This window comes from Heterocephalus glaber, unplaced genomic scaffold (genome assembly GCF_053883595.1).
Source record: "Heterocephalus glaber isolate CG9 unplaced genomic scaffold, H.glaber_assembly_v1.0 deba00001466, whole genome shotgun sequence".
NCBI classification, from domain to species: Eukaryota; Metazoa; Chordata; class Mammalia; order Rodentia; family Bathyergidae; genus Heterocephalus; species Heterocephalus glaber.
The window spans coordinates 54,477-68,790 of NW_028258313.1; the positions used below are offsets into that span (position 1 = coordinate 54,477).

Genomic DNA, 14,314 nt, shown 5'->3' on the forward strand with positions numbered 1-14,314 from the left:
TATCATTACATGATATGAAATATGCTCATCTTGCATTTACAGGCACTAAAGGAAAAAAAAACAATGCTATGAAGTTCTAATAAAATTGTAAAAATTTAAGAGAAATATCTTAAAACACTAATTAGGTATATATTACCTGAGAAACATATATCTATATTTCTGGTAGTTTTTTGAAAGTGAATAAATTATTTTTTCAAATTTTACAATCTGCTATTTAAGTCCACAAATTGAAATCCATTCTACATTGCTTGCTACATATTAATATTTTTATTTATTAAAGTGATGAATACAAATACATGCATATAAATCTTAATTTTCAGGAGAAATGTTAGAGATATGAGTTAGGCATTAAGCTAGGAAAGTAGAAGCCCTTATAACAATAGAGAGAAAATTCAAATTGATATTTTCCACATGAGGTGACCTGACTTAATCCGATGGAACTAATTTATTAAGAGCGCTATGACAGGATAAACTACTGGGTTTGGGAGGATGAACAATGGGAAGTGGGTTGAGCGTCACCTTGTGAAATATGAATGGCTGTTCCAGAGCACGCACTGCAGGCTCCTCTACCTCTGCTCCGACCCAGAGCTGTGCGCCAAAGCTCCCTCAGAGCCCGCTCCCTCATGGGTGCTGTCACCCTGCGGAGGTAACTTCCCTCTCAGGCACATCCCTGCCCTTGTGCCATTCCCCACTCCTGCCCACCCGGCGCGAGGCTTTGGCTTAGGCAAGGTCTCTGCCCTCATCTCGGGAGTCCAGCCGCTCACTCGCACACACAGAGGGTCCCTCCACTTCCTGCAGCTGAGCTGCGCTGTGGGGAAGGCCGTTAGCCTGGGCAGCGAGTCCGGATGTGCCACTCACTCCCCGAGAGCCTGGGCGGGGAGGGCAGAGGCAGGGTGAGGAGAGCTCGGGTCCTCCAACCACGGCACCGAGGGAGCCTGCAAATAATCACTTCTCCAGACCAGGTCAGCATGTTAGAGACCGTTTTGTGGGTCTGTAAGGTGTTCGTGCAAAACAGTGACCCTCTATGGACTTTTCTCAAATGAGCGGATCAGTAGCTTGAGTTTGGCGTGGCCAGGGAGCCCCACAGGCTGATCTCCTGTCCAGCCGGAGACCCTGAGCTGTCACGTGAGATGTGCTGTTCAACTATTAAACCTGAACTTGTATTATTTTGTAAATGATACAATAATAAGTTAAAATGTAATAAGGGGAATCTCGTTACTTATATACTGCACACATTCCATCTTGTATGTGGCCCCACACAAGTGCTCTTTACTGTGACTCAAGTCAGTCAAAACATTGGATGCGCCTGGAAACACAGCTGATGCGGACAACATCATCAACGGGAAATATGTGAGGATGGAGTAGCCCTTTAGGAAGAAATCGGCTGCCTGGGGTTGAAACATTTCCCTCACATCTCAGCATTAACCCATTTGCAGGGAAAACAAGACATTTACTGAATAAGGTTAATGGCCAAATACTGCACAGAGCATCTCTGTCTCCTACCAAGTTACAACTGAATCAAAATGGAGTCAGGAACAGAATCACTGTGCATCTTGGCTGAAATCACATAAATAAACTCATCTACTGTAACAGAAAGTATAATATTGACAGCAAATGATGGCCAGGCTCGGGGGCACATGCCTCTTTCCAGAGACACAGGTGGCTGAAGGATGAGGATTGTAAGAGCTGAGCCAGTTTGCACAACTTAAGAAGATCTTGTGTCAAAATTTAGAAATAATAAAAATGGTAATATAGAGGGCAGCCATGCAGCACAGTGCAGAGCACTTTCCTAACTGGCACAAGGTCCTGGGTTCCATCCCCAGCACTGCAGTGACAGCAATAGAAGGAAGGATGGCAGGATCTCCCTGCCCAGTATGTGCCTGAGACCTGTCCTGTAAAGAGGCCACTGGTGCCCCCCTGGGTGCCACAGCAGGGCCAGAAGGACACTCAGTGACCTTGGCCCTGTGGCATCCATGGATCTTGGGTGGATGTGCCCCCTTGATTCACCCACTAACCCCTTCTCAAGTGAAAATCTCACATCAAAGACTCTGCTCATGCACTGAGGCTGTGTCTGAGACAGGTAAGAGTTTACCTGAGTCCTAGCATGGATAGTGGAACTTCTACAGTCTGAGATGCAGCTAAAGAGAGAGGAAATATGAAATACAGTTAAATGTTCCCTTTTCCCTCTGCTGAATCAGGGTCTATGTCCTTTATTTGGGGCTACTATGAGTAAAATTTGGGAATCTATGAGAAGTGTCACTTTCAGCATAGGTGCTGATCATTTAAGGACACGTGATTTAGTGAACAATGTAGGTAGACTGAAGACAGAGATTTTACACAGCTGTAAACACAAACACACATCCATACACATTCACTCACACTCTCACACACTGTTACCTATTTATTAGGTCCCACACCCTTCTCTCTTCCCTTAGGATGAACTAAGCCCTGAGCACCAGGGCCCAGGCCAAGTCAGTGTGGGGTCTGTGGGGCAGGTGTGAGTCCCTCAGCCCCAGGCCCCTGCACAGCACCATTGCCTGGCTCCGGCTCCTCAGCTGCCACCTTGGGAGCTGTGAGCACTGGCTCAGGACTGCTCAGAGCAGAGTGAGGCACCCACCTGGGCTTCTGTCTGCATTGGGTCAGGTGGGGTCAGAGAGTCCTCAGAGGCAGAGGGATCCCTGGGACTGGGGCCTCAGCCCCTCAGTCTCGCCAACACACAGCTGTGTGACTGCCTATCTGGGCTCCTGAGCAATGAATGTGACACAAATGGACACGGACATGGCCAACTCTGCCGTCTTCTTCCCCATAGAAACCCTCTGTGATGCAGCTGCACCCCACACCACATAAAGGGCCTCAACCCCTTCACAGCCCAAAGTGTCCTGTGCTTTGGTGAAGAGATGAACCCAGCACTCTGAGTGCACCGGGTCATGTTCTGGGACAGGGGCAAAGGCAGGGACCCCAAGCATGAAAGCAACCTTTAGAGTGCCCGGCATGGGACAATTTAGAGTTTCTGAATTTAAAATCACCTGTGAAGTGACAGTAGTGAAGAGTGAGGGAGTGACAAAAAGATACAGGGACCAATTGCACAGAACGTGGAGCCCAGAAGAAAGAATCATGTAAATGATTGTATCATTTCCCACAATTCTGCTAAACTATTCAATGGGAAAATTATGTTTTCAATAAATATGCTACACAAACCTGGTATTAACATGAAACCATTCAATTTCAACCATTCAAAAATATACATATTCACTTTTCTGAATGTGGGTTAAAGCCTTGAATGTAGTAATGAAAGATATGTAACTCTTTAGAGAAATACAGTCTTCATATAAAACCTTTATTACATAGATTTTAGCAAAAACCTAATGGGTAAGACACCAAAAGCACAGGTATAAAAATAGATACATAATACTTTGTCAATTTAAAAAATAAACTCCCCAAGGAACACTTTCAATAGAGGGAAAGGACACTCCATGGACTTGGAGAAGTATTTTTATAAATTATAGGCATAAACATCGACAGTATCTAAATAACTTCCCACTGAACAGCAACAGTGACTAGAGAAGCAAGTACACAATCTTTTTTTTTTTTTGGTACTGGGAATTGAACTTGGTACCTTGTGCTTACGCTGCAGCCGCCAGAACCACTGCGCTGAATCCCAAGCCCAGTACACAATCTTTATAAACAGAGCAAAGGCTGGGTTTAGCTCAGTGGTAGGGCACTGGAGGAGCAGGTATGAGGCTCTAGGTTCACCACCCTGCATCGTCCAAAACTAGGCATTTGATTTAAAGGCACATCCTTCTGAGGAAGATGTGCGCACGAGCAACATGCACATGGAAACATGGTCAACTTTTCCAGAAAACTGAAAGCACAGGCACTGAACTCTTCTCAGTTCTGGGACTGTTTTTCTGAACTGAAATAAAAAATGATTCATTTAATGTTTATAAGATTTTCACACTGTCAGTCCTTAGGAATCTCCAGCATAACCTTATGGGAAAACATTGCACAATCATGAGGCCAAAAACAGAAAAGGGAAATTGATAACAAATTTCACATGCTGGTGGGGATTGGAGCAAATACTAATATCATGCAGTGCTAAAAAGAAGACTCATCCAGTGCTTATTGAGAAAAGTTCGCCATTTCCTATCAACACTCCCTTATCTCAGGTTCCGGGAAAGAGAAATAACAGGTCCATACACAAAGCTGAGCATAAACACTCCCAGCAGCCTCCTTCACATTTCTCACACGCAAAAACAGCACACAGGAGTCCACAGTGGACACGGACAGTTGCGCTGGCTCTGGGAGGACTATGCGCGGTGACCCAGGGAACAGGGCTGCAGCAGAGAGGCGCTGTGCTGTGTGAGCGAGGCTGGTCTCCAGGTCCCTGCTGTGAGCTCCACTCCCTGACCTGTGTGCGGGAGCTCAGGCGAGCAGGGAGAGGCCCAGGGCAGAGGGCAGGCAGGGAGAGGACACTGGGACAGTATGAGAGAAGGGGAAGGGGCTGCACCGCATCCTGATGGTGGAGGTGGCCATGCGAATGGAACCTGGAAGGGATGGACACAGTCACAGCACGAGGACACACAGCCCGTGTTTCTGGGTTAAACCTATAAGATGGTTATTAAGACATGATGACAAAAAATAAACACAACTCAAATCAAAAAATAAGCAGCACCAATAAAAACCCACAGGCCATGCAGCAGTTCCATGAGGAATGAAGATGTGACACTGCTGTCTTCTGCAATGGCCTCAAGACCCCCAGAGAAGGCGCTAACCCCAATACACGCAGGCTTCCCGGACAAAGTGCTGCGTGGTTCTGAGGTCTTCCTGATGAGGAGTCACGCCGCAGGGACCCTCGGGTAGAAGAGAACGGGAGGGTTACTCACTTTGCAAAGGGAGCAGCTGCCGGCAGGGCCGCCAAGGACCAGGCAGGTGACAGCAGCAGGGCTGGTGGGGTCTCCTCTCTCTCTGCACCCTGTGGACCTGCTCATCTGAATGCTGTCCTGAGCTCCGGGGCACAGGTCTGTCCCAGCTGTGTGGCATCTGCTGCCAGGCAGCAGGGCAGGGAAATATGGCCCAAATGTGAAACCAAGACAATTGCTCTGGGCTGTGGACTTCATCAGCTCTTCAAGAGCAGAAATGGACTGGCCTCTTGACAGAGCATCAAAATCAAGAAAATGTAGCATTTTTTTCTTTGAAAGAAGCTGTGATATTATTCGTACCTTGATGTCTTTAATATTGTTGTGAGCCCACTTTTTTGGTATATTTGGGTGACTTACATAGTAGAGGAAATTTTATAGAATAAGAATGAAGTTACTTTAAGTGGTGAAAATAATATTTTCTTATGTGAGTGAAAAGAAGGAAAACAAATCCTAATGCAATTAGACTTAGTACATTTGCTGCAACAATATTTTTAATTTTTATGGCACTGTATTAAAAACAAATCTGAAATTATTTATTTCATGTTGTGACAATTTCAGACTTTTTATAGTTTTAAGAAAGTAGACTCTGAGGTATAGACAAAGAGCTCATTTCTGGGATAACAATCCAGAAACAAAGACATAAGATCAATTACTAAGAATCACAAAGCAAAATTTCCTCAGTAGCCCATTACTTTTGCTTAACATATCCAAATTATTTTACTAACTTCTTAAAAAACTGTAAGTTTATTGATTCAATGTTTTATTTGAGGAACAATAAGATTCTGTGAATAATTACTCTACCACTGGTCTTTATTATATTTTCTATTAACTTTTAGAGAAATATGAAAAGAATGATACAAGATAATACAATTTTTAATGAGTCTTCATTACCCTTTGGCTCTGATTCCAGAAAAGAGGTGTAATTTTTTCATGCTAATCCAGATCCTGAATTTTAACACCATTGCAAATTTCAGGATTGGCAAGAATCAGCATGAGTGGCCACCAGCTGTCCGAACACTTCCAGCCCAGAGGAAGAGGCTTCTGAGCCACTGTCCGTCCCGCCGTTCCTGGCCCAGAGGTAGGGGCTTCCGGGCTGCTGACCTTCTCACTGCTCCCGCCCCAGAGGAAGGGGCTTCTGGGCCACTGTCCCACCACTCCCAGCTCAGAGGGGGGGAGCCTCATGGGCGCCAACAGCATCCCCACACAGGGGGTCTAAATGAGAAGACACTTAAAGAAATCTCAAAACCAGACTTGCAGATCACCTACAGCAACCCCAAAGGGAAAGGAGATGGAACACTCTGATACTCAACCACCAGGACTCCCTGAACTGGCAAGAAAAGAGGATCTGGAAAAAATGAAATCAGAAATAATTTCTCAGATTACAGTAGAGATTGTGCCCATAGTGCAAGACATGATTAATAAATCTAGAGAGGAGCTGAGGAACATGATGGAATCCCAACATAGGAAACAAATGGAATCCATAAAACAGATGCAAATAGATTTCCAGGAGATCAAAAACTCCATTGAAAGTCTACACAGCAGAATGAGCCAATGTGAGGATAGAATTTCAGATATAGAAGATAAGATTGCAATTAGTGGCCAGGAAAAGAAAAATTGCTTCAAAATTATAAGGGACCATGAGAAATCAATCCAGAAGCTGCGAGATGATGCAAAGAAGAATAAGATAAGACTGACTGGAGTCAAACAAGAAACAGGAGAGAGTGCAGATGACATAAAAAAACTGTTCACAGAAGAAATGGCAGAAAACTTCCCAGCCAGGGGAAAAGAACTTGACATACAGATGAGTGAGGCATATAGAACTCCAAATAGCCTTGATCAAAAAAAAATCTACACATAGGTATATAATTTTTAAGATTCCAGAAACTCAACAGAAGAACAAAGTTCTTAAAGCAGTTAGAGAAAAGAAACAAATCACATACAAAGAAAAGCCCATAGAATCACATCAGACTTCTCAACACAAACCCTCAAGGTTAGAAGAGCTTGGAGTGATGTATTACAAGCTGCAAAGGAAAACAGCCTCCAACCCAGACTGATGTACCCTGCAAAACTATCTTTCAAAATTGATGGAGAAATAACATATTTTCATGGCAAAGAGCCCATTAGGAACTTCATGAATACCAAAACAGCACTCCAAAAAATTTTACACAATATCCTAGGAACAGACAATGAGGATCACAACCCCAGGAACCACAACAGAATGAACCCACTGGGTGTGACAAGAAATTAAATGTAAAGGGGGAGAATTCAACAAAAAGAAAAAGTCATGACAAGGATAAGTCAATACATATCAGTTATAACCATCAATGTTAATGGTCTCAATTCACCAATCAAAAGAAATAGACTAGCAGAATGGGTCAAGAAGCAAAATCCAACAGTATGCTGCATACAAGAAACACACATCATTCAAAAGGAAACTCACAGACTGAAAGTTAAAGGGTGAAAAGCTATATACTCCATGTGATAAGAACCTGAAAAGAAGCAGGAGTAGCTATCCTCTTTGCAGATCAAGTAGATTTCAAACCAACACTGATTAAGAGAGACAAAGAAGGACACTACACCCTTGTAAAGGGAACAATCCAAGAGGAAGAGATGACAATCATAAATATCTATGCACCAAACACTAGTGCACACAACTATATAAAACAAATACTAATGGACATGAAAAGTCATATATGCACTAATACAATTTTACTGGGTGACCTCAATACCGCATTGTCACAAATAGATCAAGTAGACAAAAAATAAGTAATGAAATACTAGAACTCAATCGAATTCTTGAACAAATGAACTTAACAGATGTTTACAGAGTGTTCCACCCCACAAAATCAGAATATGCATTCTTCTCAGCTGCACATGGGTTGTTCTCCATACTTGCGCACAGAACATGTTTAAGCAAGTGCAAAGGAATTGAAATTATCCTCTGTATATTATCAGACCATAGTGCGATGAAATTGGAGATCCATAGCAAAAGAAACTGGAAAAATTTCATAAATATGTGGAAATTGAACAACACACTTCTGAATAACCATGGGTTACAGAGGAAATTAAAGGAGAAATCAGTCAGTTCCTTCAAATAAATGACAATGACAATACAACATATCGGAATCTATTTGACACAATAAAAGCTGTCTTATGAGGGAAATTCATAGCAGTGAATATGCATATTAGGAAAACAGAATGAGCCCAATTAAACAACCTGATGCTGAACCTTAAGCTTCTAGAAAAAGAAGACCAGGACAAACTCAAATCTCATACAAGGGAGGAAATAATAAAGATCAGAGGAGAAATCAATGCAATGGAGACTAAGAGAACAATACAAAAAAATCAATGAAGCCAAGAGTTGGTTCTTCAAAAGAATCAACAAAATTGACAAACCCTTAGCCAAACTTGTCAGAGAAAGGAAAGAAATGTCCCAAATCCATACAATTACAAATGAAAAGGGTGAAATTACAACAGACCCAGCAGAAATACAGAGGATCATCAATACCTACTTCCAGAACTTATACGCTAATAAATGGAAAACACAGAAGAAATGGACAGATTCCTAGATACATATGAATTACCAAAGTTGAACGAAGAAGACCTAAAAATTCTAAATAACCCAATATCAACCAATGAAATTGAAAATGTAATTAAAAACTTATCAACCAAGAAAGGCCAGGGTCTTGATGGCTTCAGTGCTGAATTCTACAAGACATTTAGAAAGGAACTGCTGCCACTCGTGTTTAACTCTTCAATGAAATTGAAAGGGAACCAATATTCCCGAATTCATTCCTGAAAGCAAGCATCATTTTGATCACCAAAGCAGAGAAAGACTCAACCGAAAAAGAGAACTATAGGCCAATCTCACTAATGACCATAGATGCAAAAATCCTTAATAAGATACTGGCAAATAGAATGCAGAAGATCATCAAGAAGATCATACATGCTGATCAAGTGAGATTCATCCCAGGGATGCAGGGATGGCTCAACATATGCAAATCAATCAATGTAATACACTATATCAATAGAGCCAAGGACAAAAGCCATGATTATCTCCATAGATGCAGAAAAAACATTTGACAAAATCCAATATGCATTTATGATAAACACCCTACAAAAATTGGAATAGATTGTCTCTACCTCAAACTGATAGAAGCCATCTATGAAAAACCAACAACCAATATCATACTAAATGGTCAAAAACTGAAATCCTTCACACTAAAATCAGGAAAAAGACAAGGATGTCCACTATCACCACTCTTGTTCAATACAGTTTTGGAAACATTAGCCACAGCAATTAGAAAAGAGAAAGAAATAAAAGGAACAAAGATAGGAAATGAAGAAGTCAAATTGTCATTATTTGCAGATGACATGATACTCTATATAGAAGACCCCAAGAACTCCACCAAAAGTCTTCTAGACTTAATAACCAAATTCAGTCAAGTAGCTGGATACAAGGTCAACACACAGAAATCAATAGCTTTCCTTTTCATGAACAACAGACTCAATAAATAATTCCTTTCACAATAGCATCCAAAAAACTGAAATACCTAGGAATCAACCTAACAAAAGAAATCAAAGACCTCTTCTCTGAAAACTACAGCACTCTGAAAAGAGAGATTGAAGATGATATCAGAAAATGGACAGAAATCCCCTGATCCTGGGTAGGAAGGATCAAGATAGTGAAAATGGCCATACTTCCAAACCTGCTATATAGATTCAATGCAATCCCAATTGAAATCCCAGCAGCATACTTCATGGACCTTGAGAAAATAATCCAAAAATTCATTTGGAAGAAGAGAGAACCAGAATAGCAAAAGCAATTCTAGGGAACAGAGACATGGCAGGGGGTATCACAATCCCCAACCTGCAACTCTACTACAAAGCTACTATGATAAAAATAGCATGGTACTGGCAAAGAAACAGACCTGAGGACCAGTGGAACAGATTAGAAGATGCAGAAACAACTCCAGACACACTCAGCCATCTCATCTTCAATAAAGGAGCCAAACACCCTCACTGGAGGAAAGACAGCCTCTTTAATAAATGGTGCTGGAAAAATTGGGCTTCAACTTGCCAAAGATTCAAACTAGACCTATATCTCTCACCGTGCACTAAACTAAAAATGAAATGGATTAAAGATCTAAATATTAAAATAGAAACGCTGAACTGGCTGGAACAGAGGTTAGGTACAACTCTTGAAGACATTAGTGTAAGAAAAGGTTTTATGAACAAATCCTTAGTTGCCTGTGAACTACCACAAACAATCAACAAGTAGGATCTGTTCTTACTAAAAAGCTTTTGCACAACAAGAGAAATCACCAGCAGTGTGAAGAGACAACCCAAAATGTGCAAACAAATCTTCACCTGCTGTTCCTCAGACAAAGGTCTACTATCTCAAATCTATAAAGAACTTAAAAAGATCAGACCTCCCAAATTTAAAGACTCAATCTGAAAATGGGTGTCTGAAATGAACAGACATTTCTTAGACAAAGAAGTAGAAATAGCAAATAAATACATGAAAAAGTGTTCAACATCAATGGTCATTCAAGAGATGCAAATAAAAACAACACTAAGATTTCACCTCATTCCAGAAAGAATGGCTGTTATCATGAAATCAACCAATAACAAATGCTGGTGGGGCTGTGGGGAAAAAGGAACCCTGCTCCACTGCTGGTGGGAGTGTAGACTGGTGCAACCACTGTGGAAATCAGTATGGAGATTACTCAAAGAACTAGGACTGGAAGTCCCATTTGACCCAGTTATTCCCCTGCTAGGTATCTTCCCCAAAGAATTAAAAGAATGATGCCACAGTGATATATGTGCACCCATGTTCATAGCAGCACAATTTGTAATAGCTAAAACTTGGAAGCAGCCCAAATGCCCATCAACTGAAGACTGGATATAGAAAATGTGGGGCTTTTTTTTTTATAAAATGGAGTACTACTCATCCATAAAAAATGAGAAATTAGAGACATTTATAGCTAAATGGATGCACATTGAGGTGATACTCTTAAGTGAAATAAATAGTACACACATGTATAAATACCGAATAGTTTCTCTAGTGTGAGAAACTGAAAGTGTAAAAAAGGACTAAAAGATGTAATAGATAATGTGAAATAGGAAGAAAAGGGGCAAAGGGGAAGTGGGAGGGGTAGGGGTAGGGGAAGGGAAAAGGGAATGGAATTAATAGGAGAAAATGGAAAAATGGAAACAAAGTCTTTGTAAATAGGGAGGAATGGAGGGGTTGAAGGGAGGGCTGGGCAAGGGTGAAAAATAAGAACCAAGAGAGATTATGTAAAAGTACAAATTTCCAATGATGAATGTCATTATATTGTATACCTAAAATGTACCAATGATTAGAATGAACAATTGATAATGCAAAATAGGACGAAAAGGTCCAAAGGGGTAGGAGAAGTGGGCGGAGCAGGGGAAAGGAAATAAGGGAAAGGAAAAATTATGAGAAATGAAAAAAATGGAAACAAAGTCTTTGTAAATAGGGAAGGGTGGAGGGCGTGAAGGGAGGGCTAGGAATGGGGAAAAAATAAGAACCAAGATGTATCATGTAAAGGTACAATTCCCAATGAGAAATGTAAATGTGTTGTATACCTACAATGTACCAATAAAAGAATTTTTTAAAAAAAGAATCAGCATAAGCCAGAGCTACATTATGCTCTCTTCTATTTCATATTTTATTTAATAATATGGAATCACTCTCTAGTGAAATAGGCACATGCCTCTGTCATGGAGAAAGGAGCCAATACACCCTTATATGCTCAAGATAACCAGGAGCAATTTGAAAAGGCTGTTTCCAGTAACTGGCATGGTCATGAAATTTTAGCAGATTTTAATATTTTCAGTGTGCAGGACCCTTAGTTCCTGATAGTAACACCTTCATGCTTGGATTAAATGAGTAGTTTTCAGTCATGTTGCTGGCCAATATGAGCTCCAGGAGTGGATGGGTGGATGGTTCTCTCCCCTGAGACTGAGGAAAAGCAATAGGATCGTTGAGTCTCATATTGATGTATAACGTCCTGGGCAAGGGATGAAAATCAGCAAGATGACACCAAGGTTCATCATATCTGGCGGTTGATAGTCATGCTCACGTACTCCAAAACGCTGGTATTCACTCACTTAATGCTGAGCGTGCCCAGACATTCAATGGGTCTGGGGACACGTGACCTGTCCCAGCACCATGGTGTCATGCCAGTAACCTAGGCCAGGGGAGGCTGCCCACAGCTGCAGCTAGAGCACCTCAGGGGACCTTACCTCGCTCTGACATATACTAAACCTGTCTAGGTGGTCATGCTGAGCTTGGGGACATCTGCTTTTATAATCACAACACGACGGACAGGCAAGCCTTTAGGCTCCATTATAGGAAACTGAAGTGTCTGGCCAGCAGTTTGTGCTTTCCTAATACAAAACGTAAAGAATAGTAATTCCTTTGTATCACAGTCCCAGTTGTCACCCTTACCTGGAAAGTGTCAACTTGATTGTCTCGTGCGCCGCCTAGCGGATCGGCAAAGCACACTTCCTGTGGGTCAGATCCTGGAGCAGTGGCTTCAGCGGCATCCCGGGTTTCTCACCCTCCCTGTATGTGCGGTTCCCCTGCTCGGCTTCCCCCCGCCCGCACCGGGTGCCCCCGCAGGACCCGCGGGAGCCCCTGCCAGGCCGCCCTCCAGGCCCCCTCTCTGCACACGCGTGACCTGCGATGTCACGGGACCCTGAGACGCCTCCCCCACTGTCCTCCCCAGAGTGACACCCCGTGCAGCGGAAGACGACAGCCAAAAGGCGGGACTGAGCCCAGAGAGCTCTGCTCCACGCCGCCGCCCCGCAGATGGGGGACTTTCTGCAGAGAAAAACCTGGGACAGACCCGCTGCGGAGGAGAAGACACGCATGCCCGAAGAGCCCTGCAGGGGAGCGGCTCCCTGAGCCAGGGCGGAGTGCGCAAGCGCAGACGGGGCCCCTGCAGAGGGGCTGATGAGGAGGGGGCGGAGGGCGCTGGGCGTGGCTGAGGCTCCCCAGAGAAAAGCCGGTCTTCGGGCCGGGGAGACAGAGTGGGTGCCGGCACCCGGTCAGCAGTTGTCAGGCGCCACACTGGAGAGCACGGCGTGCGGTTGGGCAGGCTGTGTGCTCGGCCTCCCGACCCCAGCGCCCCCCGTGGGAGCGGGTCCGCTCCGCCCGCACTGCGGCCCTGGTCCGCGGGGCAGCGCCCCCTGGTGGGGTCGAGGCGAAGTTCACCTCTCAAGGTAAGGTGGCCGGGGGGTTCAGGCCCGGGTCTCAGCTTCTCCTCTCACCAGGAGATGCTGTGCAGGAAACAGGAGCAGCCCGGCTCCGCAGCATCTGTCCGGAAGCCAAGCCTCTTAGCCGGTACTTTCGGGTACCCCAGGGCTCTGGCACCAGGTTCTGAGGGCCAGGTCCTCCCCACGGTGCCAAGCGCACCTCTTCTCCTATTGAGACAGAAAAGCTCCTGACTGCTCTGCTTTCCCAGGCCGGCCAGAGTGGAGAGTGGTTTGCTAAGGGACGTCCCCCTCCTCCGTGCTTCCCTTTGCTCCCCGACTCCCAGGGACTTCTGGAAGATTCCTGGACACCCCCACCCGCGCCCCAGGTCCGCAGCTGCTGCACAAGCCACACTTCCCACACTGCCTGGTGAGCTAGGAGGACGCCCTAGGGCTGCAGCACAGGCCTGGCAAAATGAGGGCACCCTCTGTGGTGCTGTAACCACCCCTGATGCATTTCTCAGGGAGTGTGGCCTCCGAAGGTGCTGTGCATCTGCTTGGGACTTCCACCCTGAGTGCTGTGGACAGAGAGGGAATTTCAGAAGAAACGGAAATGAACACCAGGGCCGGTTAGCACTGAAGGGCCCCAGAGGCCAGCAGCCAACAAGGGTCAGCAGCAGAGACAGCACCCAGCAGAGCTGACCTGTGGCATCTGCCAGGAGCTGGCATGGGCAGTGGCTATCAGTTTGGGAATTTCCAACAGGAGAGAGAGAAAGAGAGGAGAGAGAGCCAGGGTGAGACAGGGAAAAGGAGAGAGTTTATAAATGGTGTATACTTTTCTGGGTTATCATCGTAAATCAATATAAATGTGCAACAAAAATATCCTCATGGAAAGATATATTAATTAGAATTTACCGGAAAAGGAGGAAAAAATGAAATATGCCTTTCCTTTGCCCTTAATTTTACTGTTTCAAAAAACATTTGTCCATAGCAGTGATACACTTTGGATTTTGTTTTGTTTGTTTTTTGTTTTTTTGGTACCGGGGATCGAACTCTGGTCCTTGCGCTTGCGCAGCAGGCTTCAAAACCACTGAGCTAAATCCCCAGCCCCAATAGTGTTTTGTTTGTTTGTTTGTTTGCTTGGTTTTCGGTACCAGGGATTGAACTCAGGA

The 14,314-nt window shown here is 44.0% G+C and overlaps 1 long non-coding RNA gene across 1 annotated transcript; it reads right to left on the reverse strand.

Moving 5' to 3' along the window:
* Window positions 1-3,316: 3,316 nt before the first annotated feature.
* On the reverse strand, window positions 3,317-12,514 carry LOC110348497 (uncharacterized). Its single transcript, XR_002393764.2, has 2 exons — window positions 12,397-12,514; window positions 3,317-4,851 (listed from the first exon to the last, which is right to left on the reverse strand). It is a non-coding gene; the product is annotated as an uncharacterized LOC110348497 (long non-coding RNA).
* Between the last annotated feature and the right edge of the window lie 1,800 nt (window positions 12,515-14,314).